General features: G+C 47.9%; 1 protein-coding gene across 2 annotated transcripts in view; it reads right to left on the bottom strand.

Moving 5' to 3' along the window:
- The window catches only part of LOC143784144 (proto-oncogene Mas-like), a 35147-nt gene extending 19627 nt beyond the window's left edge, over positions 1–15520 (bottom strand). Inside the window, exon 1 of one of the 2 annotated variants that reach the window (XM_077272016.1) lies at positions 15305–15520. The gene's annotated coding sequence lies outside the window, so the exon portion shown is untranslated. Of the gene's footprint in view, positions 1–347; positions 471–15304 lie in introns of those variants that run through there. The other variant, XM_077272015.1, reaches the window with a different exon arrangement.
- Between the last annotated feature and the right edge of the window lie 2918 nt (positions 15521–18438).

Raw genomic sequence — 18438 nt, 5'->3', positions numbered from 1 at the left:
GGTTAAGGTTAGGTTCAGGGTTAGGATTACTAGGACTATGGTTTATGGATTACTATGGTTAGGCTTCGTTTTGGGTTTAGTGTTCCTGGGGTAAAATCTAGGTTCAGAGTTAGGATTAGTAGAGTTAAGCATCGTCTTGGGGACATCATTAGTACAGGTAGGGTTAGGCAGTGCTCAGAGATTAATTTAGTTCTTACATGGCCTTTCTGTCCGGCATTGAAATGCCTGTAGGTATTTGTGGTCAGATGGAGGGATCTTCTGATCTTCTCTGACATCTGCCAGTATCTCCCACCTCAGATATCTAATCAGTGTCCACCTGATATATAGATCAATGGAGCTGCACTTACCAGCGAGGATGGTGGGAAGATCCGCCGCTCTCAATACGAGGAGTCACAAGAACTGGATGTTGGGTGTCTGCTGGGACGCAGCGAGTCTTACTTGGCTCGAAGCCTCCATAGTCTGAGATTTCCTCATCACCAGCACTCGTCTCATTACTGCATTCCTGGGCATATATAGACTCGTGTGTATGCAAATATAACAGCTCAGAAGGGAACTCATTGTCTCAAGTAGAAGCCCAGACCAAGCTACAGATCATGGCAGAGCAGCCATACATGACAAATCTGCATCAAGAGATGTATGGCCCTATAGACGCCGTGATAGCGGCATTAGGAGCTGTACAATATGAAGCATAGTGGGTATACAGTGCAGGCAGGGTGCAGAGGCACAGGCAGCAGCGGTAGACTATGGAACATGATGGACAGGCGGAATATGTGCAGAAGCACGGGCAGCAGCAGTACACTATGGAAAATGACAGACAGGCGGAATATGTGCAGGAGCACGGGCAGCAGCAGTACACTATGGAACATGATGGACAGGCAGAATATGTGCAGAAGCACGGGCAGCAGCAGTACAGTATGGAACATGATGGACAGGCTAAATATGCAAGCCTGTCCTACAGTCTTTTCTCCTCAGTAATGGCTGATAAGAGGGAGTAATAGATTGTAGTCTCCTGTCCTACAGTCACCTCGCCCAGTAATGGCTGATAACAGGGAATAATAGACTATAGGTCTTTTATATTATATATAAATACATCACATGACACAACTACGATACATTACAGGATAAGACACAACAGAACAAAACATAAGAACAAAACTCCAATCAGACGACAGAATCACAGACAAATCACAAAGAAATAAACCAGAAATGGAAACAAAATGGAGGAAAGTTTTCGACCTACTAAACGGGAAAAAAAAGAAAAATTTAAATAAAGTAAAGAAACAAAATAAAGAAAACAAATCTAAAAAAAGGAAGAAACAAAATAACCATAACTACATGAATATCCCCCTAAAATAAATAATAAATAGTATAAAATAATGTAATTCCCCTGGCCCAGCTTCATTAGTATCACTATATACAACCCCAACTACATCCACACCGTCCTATATACAATATTATTGTAAACACAAATAGCCCGCCACCCATGATCCACCTCCGGCCACAAAGTTCAGGAATTATCAGAGCTAGGATCAGGCCCCAAAGTTTTTCCCCAGGAGGTCCAGGCCAGATCAGTCTCTTATCACCGCCGTTAAACCCCCCATCACCCAAATCCCCCCATCCAATCTAACTAAGGGTACCGTCACACAGTGGCACTTTGATCGCTACGACGGTACGATCCGTGACGTTCCAGCGATATCCATACGATATCGCTGTGTCTGACACGCAGCAGCGATCAGGGACCCCGCTGTGAATCGTACGTCGTAGCAGATCGTTTGGAACTTTCTTTCGTGGCTGGATCTCCCGCTGTCATCGTTGGATCGGTGTGTGTGACACCGATCCAAGATGCGTTCGCTTGTAACCAGGGTAAACATCGGGTTACTAAGCGCAGGGCCGCGCTTAGTAACCCGATGTTTACCCTGGTTACCATCGTAAATGTAAAAAAACCAAACAGTACATACTCACATTCCGGTGTCCGTCAGGTCCCTTGCCGTCTGCTTCCCTCACTGACTGAGTGCCGGCCGTAAAGTGAAAGCAGAGCACAGCGGTGACGTCACTGCTGTGCTCTGCTTTCACTTTACGGCCGGCAGTCAGTCAGTGCGGGAAGCGGACGGCAAGGGACCTAACGGACACCGGAATGTGAGTATGTACTGTTTGTTTTTTTTACATTTACGATGGTAACCAGGGTAAACATCGGGTTACTAAGCGTGGCCCTGCGCTTAGTAACCCGATGTTTACCCTGGTTACCCGGGTACTTCGGCATCGTTGGTCGCTGGAGAGCTGTCTGTGTGACAGCTCTCCAGTGACCACACAACGATTTACCAACGATCACGGCCAGGTCGTATCGCTGGTCGTGATCGTTGGTAAATCTGTTATGGACCTGGTGGTTAGGAGCACCCGGAATGACCTGATGGTTAAAACGGAAAACCTGAGACAAGCTCTGAGGAGGTGGTAACTCTACTGACCGCAATCCCTAATCCTATCACACACACTAGAAATAGCCGTGGAGCGTTCCTAACTCTCCCTAGACGCCTCTTCACAGCCAAGAGCTAACTACCCCTAAAGATAGAAATAGAAGCCTACCTTGCCTCAGAGAAATTCCCCAAAGGAAAGGTAGCCCCCCACAAATATTGACTGTGAGTTAAGAGGAAGTGACAAACACAGGAATGAAAACAGATTTTAGCAAAGGAGGCCGAATCTTCTCTAGATAGACAGAAGATAGGAAAGGGAACTGTGCGGTCAGTATTAAAAACTACAAAAACTCTGCACCCCCAGAGCTTCCAGCTAGCAAGGAAATATCATAATAGCAAGCTGGACTAGAAACATAGCATGTACTGAGAAATATATTCAAAACCAATGAACAGCAAATGAACTAGCAGGGACTTAGCTTCTGCTGGAGTAGACAGGTCATCTGAGAAATCCATGAGAGATCTGAACCAGTACTGAGACATTGACAGCTGGCATGAACTAACGACCTGAGCAGAGTTAAATAGGGAAACCAGCAGAAGCAATAAGCGAGGGCAGCTGAGAAAGCCAACCTCAAAGATCAGCAGTTCCACTCAAAGCCACCAGAGGGTGTCCAAGGACAGAACTCACCAAAGTACCATTCATGACCACAGGAGGGAGCCCGAGAACGGAATTCACAACAGTACCCCCCCTTGAGGAGGGGTCACCGAACCCTCACCAGAGCCCCCAGGCCGATCAGGACGAGCCAAATGAAAGGCACGAACCATGTCGGCAGCATGGACATCGGAGGCAACAACCCAGGAATTATCCTCCTGACCATAACCCTTCCATTTAACCAGGTACTGAAGCTTCCGTCTCGAAATACGAGAATCCAAAATCTTCTCCACCACATACTCCAACTCCCCCTCAACCAACACCGGAGCAGGAGGATCAACGGAAGGAACCATAGGCGCCACATATCTCCGCAACAAAGACCTATGGAACACATTATGGATGGCAAAAGAAGCTGGAAGGGCCAAACGGAACGACACAGGATTGATAATTTCAGAAATCTTATAAGGACCAATAAAACCTTCATAGGAACATAACGAGAAGATAACCAAACCAAATCCCCAACACGAAGTCGGGGACCAACACAGCGACGGCAGTTAGCAAAACGTTGCGCCTTCTCCTGAGACAATGTCAAATTGTCCACCACGTGCGTCCAAATTTGCTGCAACCTGTCCACCACAGAATCCACACCAGGACAGTCAGAAGGCTCAACCTGCCCTGAAGAAAAACGAGGATGAAAACCAGAATTACAAAAAAAAGGCGAAACCAAAGTAGCCGAACTAGCCCGATTATTAAGGGCAAACTTGGCCAATGGCAAGAAGGTCACCCAATCATCCTGATCAGCAGAAACAAAGCATCTCAGATAGGTTTCCAAAGTCTGATTGGTTCGTTCGGTTTGGCCATTTGTCTGAGGATGGAACACTGAAGAAAAAGACAAATCAATGCCCATCTTAGCACAAAAGGACCGCCAAAACCTAGAAACAAACTGGGTACCTCTGTCAGACACAATGTTCTCCGGAATGCCATGCAAACGAACCACATGCTGAAAAAATAATGGAACCAAATCAGAGGAGGAAGGCAATTTAGGCAAGGGTACCAAATGGACCATCTTAGAAAACCGATCACAAACCACCCAGATGACAGACATCCTCTGAGAGACAGGAAGATCAGAAATAAAATCCATGGAAATATGCGTCCAGGGCCTCTTCGGGACAGGCAAAGGCAAAAGCAACCCACTGGCACGAGAACAGCAAGGCTTGGCCCGAGCACAAGTCCCACAGGACTGCACAAAAGAACGCACATCCCGAGACAAGGAAGGCCACCAAAAGGACCTAGCAACCAAATCTCTGGTACCAAAAATCCAAGGATGACCAGAAAATACTGAGCAATGAACCTCAGAAATAACTTTACTAGTCCATCTATCAGGGACAAACAGTTTCTCCACTGGACAGCGGTCAGGTCTATCAGCCTGAAACTCCTGCAGCACCCGCCGCAAATCAGGGGAGATGGCAGACAGAATCACCCCCTCTTTGAGAATACCAGCCGGCTCAAGGACTCCCGGAGAATCAGGCAAAAAACTCCTAGAAAGGGCATCAGCCTTCACATTCTTAGATCCCGGAAGGTACGAGACCACAAAATCGAAACGGGAGAAAAACAGCGACCATCGAGCCTGTCTAGGATTCAACCGCTTGGCAGACTCGAGGTAAGTCAGATTCTTGTGATCAGTCAAGACCACCTCGCGATGTTTGGCTCCCTCAAGCCAATGTCGCCACTCCTCGAATGCCCACTTCATAGCCAACAACTCCCGATTGCCGACATCATAATTACGCTCAGCAGGCGAAAACTTTCTAGAAAAGAAAGCACATGGCTTCGTTACAGAGCCATCAGAACTTCTCTGAGACAAAACAGCCCCTGCTCCAATCTCAGAAGCATCAACCTCGACCTGAAAAGGGAGCGAAACATCTGGCTGACGCAACACAGGGGCCGAAGTAAAATGACGTTTAAGCTCCTGAAAAGCCTCAACGGCCGCAGGGGACCAATTCACCACATCAGCGCCTTTCTTCATCAAATCAGTCAAAGGCTTAACCACACTGGAAAAATTAGCGATGAAGCGACGGTAAAAAATAGCAAAGCCCAGAAACTTCTGAAGACTCTTCACAGACGTAGGTTGAGTCCAATCATAAATGGCCTGAACTTTAACAGGGTCCATCTCGATAGTAGAAGGGGAAAAAATGAAGCCCAAAAAGGAAACCTTCTGAACTCCAAAGAGGCATTTAGACCCCTTCACAAACAACGCATTAGCACGAAGGACCTGGAATACCATCCTGACCTGCTTCACATGAGACTCCCAATCATCCGAAAAACCGAAAATATCATCCAAATATACAATCATGAACCTATTCAGATACTTCCGGAAGATGTCGTGCATAAAGGACTGAAACACAGATGGAGCATTAGAAAGCCCGAATGGCATTACCAGGTACTCAAAATGGCCCTCGGGCGTATTAAATGCTGTTTTCCATTCATCGCCCTGTTTAATACGCACAAGATTATACGCCCCTCGAAGGTCAATCTTGGTAAACCAACTAGCCCCCTTAATCCGAGCAAACAAATCAGACAGCAGAGGCAAAGGGTACTGAAATTTGACCGTGATCTTATTGAGAAGGCGGTAATCTATACAGGGTCTCAGAGAGCCATCCTTCTTGGCCACAAAAAAGAACCCTGCTCCCAACGGTGACGAAGACGGGCGAATATGCCCTTTCTCCAAGGACTCCTTTACATAACTCCACATAGCGGCATGTTCTGGCACAGATAAATTGAAAAGTCGGCCCTTAGGGAACTTACTACCAGGAATCAAATTAATAGCGCAATCACAGTCCCTATGAGGAGGTAGGGCACTGGACTTGGGCTCATCAAATACATCCTGGTAATCCGACAAAAACTCAGGGACTTCAGAAGGAGTGGAAGAAGAAATTGACATCAAAGGAACATCACTATGTATCCCTTGACAACCCCAACTAGACACAGACATTGATTTCCAATCCAATACTGGATTATGAACCTGTAACCATGGAAAACCCAACACGACAACATCATGCAAATTATGCAACACCAAAAAGCGAATATTTTCCTGATGTGCGGGAGCCATGTACATGGTCAGCTGAGTCCAGTACTGAGGTTTATTCTTGGCCAATGGCGTAGCATCAATTCCCCTTAAGGGAATAGGACTCTGCAAAGGCTCCAAGGAAAAACCACAGCGCCTGGCAAACTCCAAGTCCATTAAGTTCAGGGCAGCGCCCGAATCCACAAATGCCATAACAGAATAGGACGACAATGAGCAAATCAGAGTAATAGACAAGAGAAATTTAGGCTGTACAGTACTAATGGTGACAGACCTACCTAGCGAACCTCTTAGTGCGCTTAGGACAATCAGAAATAGCATGAGTGGAGTCACCACAGTAAAAACACAGCCCATTCTGACGTCTGTGTTCTTGCCGTTCAGCTCTGGTCAAAGTCTTATCACATTGCATAGGCTCAGGCCTCCGCTCAGAGGACATCGCCAAATGGTGCACAACTTTGCGCTCGCGCAAACGCCGATCAATCTGAATGGCCAAAGACATTGATTCATTCAGACAAGCAGGCGTGGGGAACCCCACCATAACATCCTTAAGGGCTTCAGAAAGACCCTTTCTGAAAATTGCTGCCAGGGCATACTCATTCCATTGTGTAAGCACAGACCACTTTCTAAACTTCTGGCAATATACTTCTACTTCATCCTGACCCTGACATAGAGCCAGCAAGATCTTTTCTGCCTGATCCACAGAATTTGGTTCATCATAAAGCAATCCGAGCGCTAGAAAAAACGCATCTACATTAAGCAATGCAGGATTTCCTGGCTCAAGGGAGAATGCCCAGTCTTGCGGGTTGCCACGCAACAAAGAAATAATAATCTTTACTTGCTGAATGGGGTCACCAGAGGAGCGGGGTTTCAGAGCAAAAGACAGTCTGCAATTATTTTTGAAATTCAAAAATTTAGATCTATCCCCAGAAAACAAATCAGGAATTGGAATTCTAGGTTCTAACATCGGATTCTGAACTACATAATCTTGAATACTTTGTACCCTTGCAGTGAGTTGATCCACACAAGAGGACAAACCTTGAATATCCATATCTACACCTGAGTCCTGAACCACCCAGAGGTTAAGGGGAAAAGAAAGACAAAACAAGCTGCAAAGAAAAAAAAAATTGACTCAGAACTTCTCTTATCCCTCTTTTGAGATTCATTAACACTTTGTCGGCCAGCTGTACTGTTATGGACCTGGTGGTTAGGAGCACCCGGAATGACCTGATGGTTAAAACGGAAAACCTGAGACAAGCTCTGAGGAGGTGGTAACTCTACTGACCACAATCCCTAATCCTATCACACACACTAGAAATAGCCGTGGAGTGTTCCTAACTCTCCCTAGACGCCTCTTCACAGCCAAGAGCTAACTACCCCTAAAGATAGAAATAGAAGCCTACCTTGCCTCAGAGAAATTCCCCAAAGGAAAGGTAGCCCCCCACAAATATTGACTGTGAGTTAAGAGGAAGTGACAAACACAGGAATGAAAACAGATTTTAGCAAAGGAGGCCAAATCTTCTCTAGATACACAGAAGATAGGAAAGGAAACTGTGCGGTCAGTATTAAAAACTACAAAAACCACGCAGAGTGTGCAAAAAGACCTCCACACCAACTCACGGTGTGGAGGTGCAACTCTGCACCCCCAGAGCTTCCAGCTAGCAAGGAAATATCATAATAGCAAGCTGGACTAGAAACATAGCATGTACTGAGAAATATACTCAAAAACAAATGGACAACAAATGAACTAGCAGGGACTTAGCTTCTGCTGGAGTAGACAGGTCATCTGAGAAATCCAAGAGAGATCTGAACCAGTACTGAGACATTGACAGCTGGCATGAACTAACGACCTGAGCAGAGTTAAATAGGGAAGCCAGCAGAAGCAATAAGCGAGGGCAGCTGAGAAAGCCAACCTCAAAGATCAGCAGTTCCACTCAAAGCCACCAGAGGGTGTCCTAGGACAGAACTCACCAAAGTACCATTCACGACCACAGGAGGGAGCCCGAGAACGGAATTCACAACATAAATCGTTCCGTGAGACGGTACCCTAAGACCCTCTATTATACACAATATATTCAATACACTATATACAATATATACATAATCCAACATCACAGAACACAACCTACATACTCACCACCCAAGGCGCAAGTTCAATTCCTGCAAACCTTCTATTCAGGGAACAGAAATACAAAACAAAAATCTAGGGTGTAAAGACATCAGCCCACCACCAGGGTATAGGAGCGCTAACAGACTAAGGCACCCCGAAGGAGAAACCCCTCCAGAGATGGGTCGCCCTCCGGGCCCCCAGTCCTCCACACTCCAGAGAACGCACCTTCACCAGGGCACCTAGGATGCTGCTACAAACTTCATCTACACGGAGGATTTTACTAAAACTCATCCGTTCCACGTGAAGTACCTGAACACTGTGCTGACTATGAATAAAGTGTCTCGAGCCCTTCTCCCGAGGTCTCTGAACACTCCATATGCCCACTCGGCATAGGACAGAGTGGCCAGCCGCGGCCGACCAATGGTAGCGCACACCCTGTTGTACACCTCTGTATTAAAAGGACAATGAAGCAGGAAGTGCTCCATGCTTTCCAGCATGGTAGCGCAAGCCTCACAGGGACAATTCCTGTCCTTGGAGCTCCTGTACTTCAAATTGTACCTCACATACAACTTTCCTTGGAAGCAGCACCATGTCAAGTTCCAGGATTCCTGGGGATCCTGCTAGAATTTAACAAACTCAACCCAACATCTAGATTCCAACTCGGGCAGTCCTTGAGGACCAATGGTCTTTGAAAAAGCGAAAGCAAGACCCACATGTAAAGGAGTTTCCTTGGAAGGGATCTCACCTTCCACATTCCCAGACCCCACCGGCGCATCAATTTTCAAAACTGGGGTAACATAAGCTGAGAGATGCCCGTGCGGTGTGTGGAGATCCTTCAATCTTCCCCCTGTCTCTCATTCCTGGAATAAAGGCTGAAACCATTTCTTGCATGAGAATTACCACGTTAACTTTCAAAAATGTGTTCACTAGGAACACCACAGGGTTCACCATATTCAACTCTCCTAGTCTGCTCATGTGGTAAGTGACCTCCCACTTGACTTGGTTCACTCTGTTTCTGACATCACCACCATCGACTCCTCTTGCAAAGAAACAAAGATGGTGACATTGTCAACATAGGTCACTACCCTCAGGATAGCCTCTGGCACCACCAGGCCCATCCTCATCCTTGCCAATGGTCCACAGTCGACTCTTCTGAGGAAGGGATCAATCGCAAATGCGTAAAGCAAAGACCAGCCCAGGTGGACAACAGATCCTACCTCTAAAGGTTGTCCAATACACCCGTTTACCAGAGGGAAAGTCTCAGCCCCCGCGTACAAGGTCTTAAGCCAGTCCACAAACCCTCCAGGCAGATCATACCTCAAAAGAGTGGACCAGAGGTACTCATGGTCGACCCGATCAAAGGCTTTTGCCTGACCCAGGGGCAGCAAGAACCCCTTCCAAAGGCCCGCCCTGCCTTTCTCCACGGCCTATCAGACACCTAGAACAGCAATGAAAGTGCTACATCCAGGAACGCAACAGTGCTGAGCCTCTGAAAGGAGCCATGGTGAAAAAAATCACAAACCTGTTGAAAAGTATCTTAGCCAAAAACTTCCTGTGCACATTGAGAAGTGTTATGGGATGCCAATTCTCAATGCATGACGGATCCTTACCCTTTGACAAAATGATCAAAGCTGACCTCATTGATAATTTTGGCAGAGTGACGAAGGAAAGACACTCATTAAACACCTGAGTCAAGAGGGGGACCAAGGAGTCTCTTAAGGTCCTAAAGAACTTGGATGTTAAACCATCAGGACCTGGCGATTTTTGGGGGCTTGAGCCCATCGATTGCCAGTTTCACTTCCTCTTCTTTGATCGCTTCTGCCAAACCACCTAGCGAGTGGTCAGCCCCTGGCTCTGGAACAGCTTCAGCCAGGAAAGCCGACATCCTCATGATCCAGTTCCCTCCTTCCCAAGAGGTGCAAATAGAATAAACTGACGACCTCCAAGATCCCTGATGGAGACCTTCCCAAGGATTCTGCACTGCCTATCAGCCTTGTCACTATCTTACTATCTTACTATTTATTGACATCTTACAGCTTCTGTAAGGGTCGAACAAGTAGTACTTCATGTAATCCCTCTCAAAAACCAAAGATGCGTGCCTACAATACTGACACCTCTTCAGCAAGGACTTGACACTGGAGATATCCTTGTGGCTACCTCCAGTCAAGACAAGATGCTCGAGTTTCCTCCTCAGGCTCTGATACAGGTGATCCCTGTTAAGGCTTCTGAGGTTCAAGAGTTGACACCCGATGTTTGAACATTTCCCATCACTCTTAGTGTTACTTAGGCCCAGCAACGGTACCTGGCACTGAATAAATTCCTCGAAGGACCGTCTTACAGCTTCTTCCTCAAGGAGTGACAAATTCAGCTTCCAATAACCTTTTCCCAACCTAGGAGGCTCTGTATCATTCAGAGAAAACATAAACAGTGGTCGGAGAACTCCACCTCCACAACGGTAAAGAGATGGCCTCCTCCTTCAAATAAAACCTGTCTATCCTAGACCTGCACTCTCTCTAAAAAAGGTGAATCCCATGTGGCCTGTGTTGTGCCAGATGTGGACATCCACCAGGCGTGCCTCACTTAGTCTCCTGTTTAGTACAAAGCAATCGTAAGCCAGCCAGTCATCGGAACCTCCTCTATCACAGAGTCTTGTGAAATTATTGAAATTCCCTCCACAGACCACCTGCCGACTCGAAAATAAAAAAGGTTTGATATTCATGAAGAGGCATTTGTGGTCCCACTTGGGCGGGGGACCATAGATGTTAATGAGCTGAAGCTCCTGTCCTACCATGGAGACATCTAGGATGAAGCATCTCCCCATTTCTAATTCAATCAATCGTCCGCATTCTTAACCGCACCCTGCCATATGGCTCGGCATCAAGAAACCAGTAGGAGAGCCCATGCCTCCACTCCCACCTTGCTTTATGCATGGTTGATAGGTCAGTCAGCCTGGTCTCTTGCAAAAGCAAAATGTCAAGTCAAGTTGGCAGAGAAAATGAAAGGCCGTGTACCTTGCCACTTCTGACTTTATGCTGTAAACATTAATGATTGCCAGCGTCAATGGGGTGGGTGCCGCAATCGTGATTGATTGAATTAGATAGCCTTTTTCATCCCACCCCCAACAGTTTCACCCTCTTCCTCTGACAATGATGAGCTTTTAGTGTGTTTAAGACAAACAGACTTATCAATTCTCTCCTTACATACATTCTGGCCCTTGTCTGGTGGTCCTGAGTTAGTCCCCCCTCAAAGGGTCTTTTTTTTGCCCCCCCCGAGAGGAAGACTCAGTGACCTCCTGAGCCCCAACAACCTTTTCCGCAACCTCCGGCCCCAGGTCCCCATCCTCCCACTCTAGAGCGGAGTCCTGGAGGGCCTAGAACCGGTTGCAGAGATCCACCAGAGGGGGGCCGACTGGACCTTCCAATGGCACCTGGATCAGGATCAGAGAGTCAGAGGGGGTCGCACTCCAAGGAGAAAGCTCAAGACCTGGACCTCCTCTTACCATTGGCTGTTTTCCTGTTATCCTTTTTTTTTTCTGTGACCACTCCTCCCCTTCATCCAGTCACCGGATGAAGGTTCCTGGGAAGACATGGCATCCTTTTGCTCCTCCCTTTCAGGTCTCTTGACTTTCTCGCTCAATTTGCTGTCTTTAGGATCCTCAGCTGCAAGTGAAGTACCCGGGTGAGAGTTTAGGGACATTATTCTCTGCCCCGTTTCCATGGCGCTGCTCCTGCCTCCTGATTTTGGATGGCGGCAGCTTGCTCCTCAATAGTTCCCTGCCTCCTCTGCTGCTCCTACTTATCCTTTCACTGGCAAGATTAGTCACGGCTTTCACCTGTCCCGCACTCGCCGCTTTCAGGACTGGATTGGCAAAGAAATGCAGACAGCGACTAAACAGGTGACCAATGTCACTCACCACACAAGTTACACCTAATCCTGCTGCCGGAAGCAGCAAGATGACTGTGGTCCCCACACAGTTCATATTTCTGGGTGGTACACTGTGCACTAAAATGTGTGGGCCGGCCCCACCCGTAACAAACCTTAGGCTGCCCCCGGTAGAAAATCAAGATCCTGTCCCTCCAAAAATGTTGAGGAAGGGATATGTGTAACAGTGTTTCCTGAAACTTTCAATTTCACCATGAAGGTCCAGGTCCCTGTCCAGATACCATGGTCATATTGGGTCTTCTTAGGAATACAGATGATGTTTCCTTATCGTCCAGCCCAGGTCAAGATATCCATACAGGAAAGTCACTCGTTACTGGTCAAAATGGTCACCTTCCTCACTGAGTTCTGGTGGGATATTGTTACAGGAAATAAACCCTACCATTCAGGGAAACCCCAAGCCAGCTCATGGCGAGACCAGAAAAGCTCGAGGCCCTCCGGTCTCAAGAAGCTGACATCAAAGTAGGAGGTCCCATAGGGGTACCCTATGTGTGGTGCAGTGAGTACCTCCACAGCCTCATCCCCCGCACTGTTCCCTACACAGACAACACAACCTTCTCACATTCTCATCTCTCTCCACTCCATGTCTACAATGCCCACCCCACAAACTTTCACACCCTCGCAGAAATCTTAAACAACTTGACCTACATTCATTCTCTGAATCCCTCCTCCCTCTCACAGACATAAGTTCCATACACAATGCGGATGACGCTGCCACTCTATATAACACCACAATAGCTGTAGCTTTGGAATCTGCTGCCCCACTTACACATACCAAAGCTCGCAAAATCAACAGACAGCCCTGGCACACCAGCCTGACCAAAGAACTGAGGCGAGCTTCCAGGGCTGCTGAGCGCAGATGGAAAAGATCCCACTCCAACGACCACTTCATCGCATTCAAACAGTCCCTCACTACTTTCAAGACCACACTCGCCACAACTAAATAAACCTACTTCTCATCTCTCATATCCTCCCTGTCTCACAACCCTAAACAGTTATTCAACACCTTCAATTCTCTCCTCCATCCCCCAGCACCTCCTCCCTCCCCACGTATCTCTGCTGAAGACTTTGCCTCATTCTTCAAGCAGAAGATTGATAACATCAGAGACAGTTTTGGTCAACAAGCCCCAGAGCCTTTCCCCCCAACTTCCCTACCCTCCACCTCCAAAACCAACTTCTCCACCATGACAGAAGATCAACTCGCCATTCTACTCTCAAGATCGCATCTCACCACCTGTGCACTTGACCCGCTCCCATCCCACCTCATCTCAATCCACACCACAATCTTCATCCCAACCCTAACCCATCTCTTCAACCTATCACTAACAACTGGTGTTTTCCCCTCAAGCTTTAAACATGCCTCCATCACACCTATCCTCAAAAAGCCCTCTCTTGACCCATCCTCTGTATCTAGCTATCGTCCTATATCACTTCTCCCCTATGCCTCAAAACTACTGGAACAACACGTCTACCTTGAACTGTCCTCCCATCTCTCTTCTTACTCACTCTTTGACCGCTTACAATCTGGCTTCCGGTCACACCATTCCACTGAAACTGCCCTAACTAAGGTCACCAATGACCTCTTAACCGCCAAGAGCAAGCGACACTACTCTGTTCTCCTCCTCCTCGACCTGTCAGCTGCCTTTGACACAGTGGACCATTCCCTATTATTACAGACCCTCTCATCCCTTGGCATCACAGACTTGGCCCTATCCTGGATCTCCTCATACCTAACAGACCAGACATTCAGCGTCTCCCACTCACACACCACCTCCTCACCTCGCCCCCTATCTGTCGGAGTCCCACAAGGTTCAGTCCTTGGGCCCCTGCTCTTCTCCATTTACACCTTTGGCCTGGGACAGCTCATAGAATCTCATGGCTTTCAGTATCACCTCTATGCTGATGACACACAGATCTACATCTCTGGACCAGATATCACCTCCCTACTAACCAGAATCCCTCAATGTCTGTCCACTATTTCATCCTTCTTCTCCGCTAGATTTCTCAAACTTAACATGGACAAAACAGAATTCATCATCTTTCCCCCATCTCACGCGACCCCCCCAACGAACCTATCCATTACAGTAAATGGCTGCCCACTCTCCCCAGTCCCACAAGCTCGCTGCCTCAGGGTAATCCTTGACACTGATCTCTCCTTCAAACCACATATCCAAGCCCTTTCCACTTCCTGCCGACTTCAACTCAAAAATATTTCACGAATCCGTTCATTCCTCAACCAAGAATCTGCAAAAACCCTAGTCCATGTCCTCATCATCTCTCGCCTCGACTACTGCAACCTCCTGCTCTGTGGCCTCCCCTCGAACACTCTCGCACCCCTCCAATCTATTCTAAACTCTGCTGACCGACTAATCCACCTGTCCCCCCGCTATTCTCCGGCCTCTCCCCTCTGTCAATCCCTTCACTGGCTCCCCATTGCCCAGAGACTCCAGTACAAAACCCTAACGATGACATACAAAGCCATCCACAACCTGTCTCCTCCATACATCTGTGACCTCGTCTCCCGGTACTTACCTACACGCAACCTCCGATCCTCACAAGATCTCCTTCTCTACTCCCCTCTTATCTCCTCTTCCCACAATCGTATACAAGTTTTCTCTCGCTCATCCCCCCTACTCTGGAACCCTCTACCACAACACATCAGACTCTCGCCTACCATCAAAATCTTCAAAAAGAATCTGAAGACCCACCTCTTCCGACAAGCCTACAACCTGCAGTAACCACCGATCGACCAAACCGCTGCATGACCAGCTCTATCCTCACCTACTGTATCCTCACCCATCCCTCGTAAATTGTGAGCCCTCGCGGGCAGGGTCCTCTCTCCTCCTGTACCAGTTATAACTTGTATTGTTCAAGATTATTGTACTTGTTTTTATTATGTATACCCCTCCTCACATGTAAAGCGCCATGGAATAAATGGCGCTATAACAATAAATAATAATAATAATAATAATAATAACAGCATCGCCGGATGTCCTCCTCCTCTCCCCACCTTGTTTATGCCTCGGACCCACTGCAGAGGCCATGCCTTTAGATCTGGTGGGGTTTATGCAGGCGGTGGTAGGTGTAACATGAGACTTTGGTACATATTTGTAACTCACTACCTCCTGTGCAGTCTCCTTGGTCTTCTCTCTCTTTTTCTTGGTGTCCTCCACTGGTACATCCTCCCCAAAGGAAAACCTATTCAGGTCCACAAGAGACTCTAGTTCTCGGATCTCCTTTAGCAGACCACATTCCTGCTCCTCTTCATCCACGGACACTCTAGCTCTCGGATCTCCCTCAGTAATCCACACTCCTCTTCTTCCTCCGCTGACACTCCAGCCTCTGCTCTGGGAGTTCTCTGCCGTGTAGGAAGGCCGCTTCCATATTGTCTCAGGCGCTGCCTCTGACTTTCCCGGCTTGTTCTGGCACGTAAGACTCCAGTCATGACTTCATCCTCTTCGTCCTCCTAGCTTAGGATACCGGCTGGTGGTTCTCCTGAGGTATTTAACCCCTTCATTTCTGAGAACCGCCGCTGGTTCTTACACCTCTCCAGGAAGGGACCTGCGCTTTTCTCAATCCCCTCCCGGAGGAGCACTAACCTGGCCACCTCATCTCTGATAGCTTTAAACCTCTGGGAGGTCATGGGTCTCTCCTTGTTGGAGGCAAGGATGTTCAGGTCCTGGGCCTCCCGCAGCTCCTCCTTCAGCCAGGTTAGTGGTTTGCCGGCGTCCTCTTACTCGCGTAACATTGCGACTACTCGTGATGAGAAGGAACTCATGGACTCGCTAGAGTCCATCTCCCTCCAGGATGTTCCTGGGCTCTCCTTCCTGGGGCCTGAGGTACCCCTGTCTCCCTCTCTGGGAGGACAATGAGCCGCCTCAGGGTTGGAATAGGAGGGTATGGTCTTGTTCACCTGTCCTGACCTCCTCACTCCCTCTTGGGCCTGTTGCTGCTGCTCCCTGTCCCCTGCCGGTATTAAATGGGAACCATGCCGGTCTCCCAGGAAGCCTGCTCCTCCCTGGGGAGAAGAAGACTCTGGGCCTCCTGCTGGAAGTGCTGGAGCTCACAAGACAGGTGCTGCTCCTAGCAGGGTGTGACTGATTGTGGGCACTGTCATGATCTCTGCAGGCAGAGATCATAGCAAGCCTATAGAGGGACAAGCTCTCGGAAGATGGAACTATACTGACCATGAACTAAGCCTGCCGCGCAACTAGAAATAGCCAGGTAGCATTTCCTATTTATCGCTAGATGCCCAGCTCTGGCCTAAGACCTAAATAGCTAGCAGAGGGAAATATAAGACCTGGCTCACCTCTAGAGAAATATTCAAAGAAGACAGTAGCCCCCCACATATAATGACGGTGAGTTCAGATGAAACTACAAACGCAGCAGGAAAATAGTCTTAGCAAATTTGAGGTCCGCTTACTAGATAGCAGAAGACAGATAGTATACTTTCATGGTCAGCAGAAAAACACTAACAAAACACCATCCAGAGATTACCTTAAACTCTGGCATTAACTCATAACGCCAGAGTAGCAATCCCTGATCAACGAGAGCTTTCCAGACACAGTAACAAAACTTCAGCTGTGAACTGGAACAAATAGGCAAAACAAAACATGGACAAAAGTCCAACTTATCTAGTAGTTGTCTAGAAGCAGGAACAAGCACTGAGAGGCATCAGATAACATTGTTGACCGGCAAGAAACCACCAGAGAAATGAGCTTAAATAGCGACACCCACTACTGATGGAACCAGGTGAAACAGGAAAGAGGATGACAAGTCCAATTCCACAAGCGGCCACCGGGGGAGCCCAGAATCCAAATTCACAACAGTACCCCCCCCTCAAGGAGGGGGCACCGAACCCTCACCAGATCCACCAGGGCGACCAGGATGAGCCCTATGGAAGGCACGAACAAGATCAGAAGCATGAACATCAGATGCATTGACCCAAGAATTATCCTCCTGGCCGTAACCCTTCCAGTTGACCAGATACTGGAGTTTCCGTCTGGAAACACGAGAGTCCAAAATTTTCTCCACAACGTACTCCAACTCACCCTCAACCAACACCGGAGCAGGAGGCTCAACTGAAGGTACAACAGGTACCTCATACCTGCGCAATAACGACCGATGAAAAACGTTATGAATGGAAAAGGACGCAGGGAGGTCCAAACGGAAAGAAACAGGATTAAGAATCTCCAATATTCTATAAGGGCCGATGAACCGAGGTTTAAACTTAGGAGAAGAGACCCTCATAGGGACAAAACGAGAAGACAACCACACTAAATCTCCAACACAAAGCCGAGAACCAACACGACGATGACGGTTGGCAAAACGCTGAGTCTTCTCCTGGGACAACTTCAAATTGTCCATAACCTGCCCCCAGATGTGATGCAATCTCTCCACCACCGCATCCACTCCAGGACAATCCGAGGATTCCACCTGACCGGAGGAAAATCGAGGGTGAAACCCCGAATTACAGAAAAACGGGGACACCAAGGTGGAAGAACTGGCCCGATTATTGAGGGCGAACTCTGCCAATGGCAAAAAAGCAACCCAATCATCCTGGTCAGCAGAGACAAAACACCTCAGATATGTCTCAAGGGTCTGATTAGTCCGCTCGGTCTGGCCATTAGTCTGAGGGTGAAAGGCAGATGAAAAAGACAAATCTATGCCCATCCTAGCACAGAATGCCCGCCAAAATCTAGACACAAATTGGGTACCTCTGTCAGAAACAATATTCTCAGGAATACCGTGCAATCGGACAACATTCTGAAAAAACAGAGGAACCAACTCAGAAGAAGAAGGCAACTTGGGCAGAGGAACCAAATGGACCATTTTAGAGAAACGGTCACAGACCACCCAGATGACAGACATCTTCTGGGAAACAGGCAGATCTGAAATAAAATCCATCGAGATGTGTGTCCAAGGCCTCTTAGGAATAGGCAAGGGCAACAGCAGTCCGCTAGCCCGAGAACTACAAGACTTGGCCCGAGCACAAACGTCACATGACTGCACAAAGACTCGCACATCTCGTGACAGGGAAGGCCACCAGAAGGATCTTGCCACCAAATCCCTGGTACCAAAAATTCCGGGATGACCTGCCAATGCAGAAGAATGTACCTCAGAGATGACTCTGCTGGTCCAATCATCCGGAACAAACAGTCTATCAGGCGGACAACGATCCGGTCTATCCGCCTGAAACTCTTGCAAGGACCGCCGCAGATCAGGAGAAACGGCCGACAAAATTACTCCCTCCCTA

This window comes from Ranitomeya variabilis, chromosome 7, assembly GCF_051348905.1.
Source record: "Ranitomeya variabilis isolate aRanVar5 chromosome 7, aRanVar5.hap1, whole genome shotgun sequence".
In the NCBI taxonomy this organism is placed as follows: domain Eukaryota; kingdom Metazoa; phylum Chordata; class Amphibia; order Anura; family Dendrobatidae; genus Ranitomeya; species Ranitomeya variabilis.
The sequence above is the reverse complement of the archived record's forward strand: the minus strand, read 5'-3'. Positions and strand labels throughout refer to the sequence as shown.